Consider the following 889-nt stretch of genomic DNA (forward strand, 5'->3'; position numbering starts at 1 on the left):
TAGTGCCATTCATTCATTATTACAGCGCAAAGACGGCACAGAACAAGAAGGGGACACAACAGCGCTGTTGTGTCCCCTTCTTGTTCTGTGCCGTCTTTGCGCTGTAATAATGAATGTAGGTAACCAACTCGCCCAAAATGTTGTATTATGGAACTTAGTGCCATCACGTATTCTGGAAAAACTACCGGCTTTCAAGTACTTAGGGTTCATTAATCTGCAAACTTAATCACGAGATTCGTCGGTAGCGGGCTAGGCTCACCAAGCCTCACGGGAATTGCGCTCCGCACACGGCATCATCCAGTAACGACGAATCTGAGCAACGAGCGGGGCTGGTTGGACGAGTTCGGTTTGCGCCTTTCGAATTCCTCGCGCCCGTAATTAAGAAGTAAACACAAAGTGTGCCGCGTCGAGTACGAAATTCCGTGTTCTAGCGGGTCTTCGGTGTGGCTAAGCGTCGTCGCAATTCCTCTTTACCGGCTATTTTATTATTCTCCCTCGAGAGTAAGCTTTGACCAAGAAGAGTGAGTACCTGAAGTTTACGTTATTAAAATCTCATGATTACGAATTTAGGTACGTTCCTTCATTCCCCTCACTAACATTTCTGTCCCGTTAATATATTTCTTCCACTAAAACACACATAAGCGAAACTCTTCTTGTACACACTGAGGTATATATTTTTTTAAATCGTTTTTTTTAAATTGAGAAGTAATAGAGTGGAGAGCTGGGCGAGTCGGTACATGATTGAAGAAGGAAACCAGCGCAAAAGACGAAGACACAGGAACAAGGAACACAGGACACCGCTGGTCGAACGTACTTAAGAAAACTTCATTTGAGGAAATACAAACATTCAGGGGAAACTAAATGATATTAGTTCGTTTATTTGCAGTAA

Source organism: Amblyomma americanum, chromosome 4, assembly GCF_052857255.1.
Source record: "Amblyomma americanum isolate KBUSLIRL-KWMA chromosome 4, ASM5285725v1, whole genome shotgun sequence".
NCBI lineage: Eukaryota > Metazoa > Arthropoda > Arachnida > Ixodida > Ixodidae > Amblyomma > Amblyomma americanum.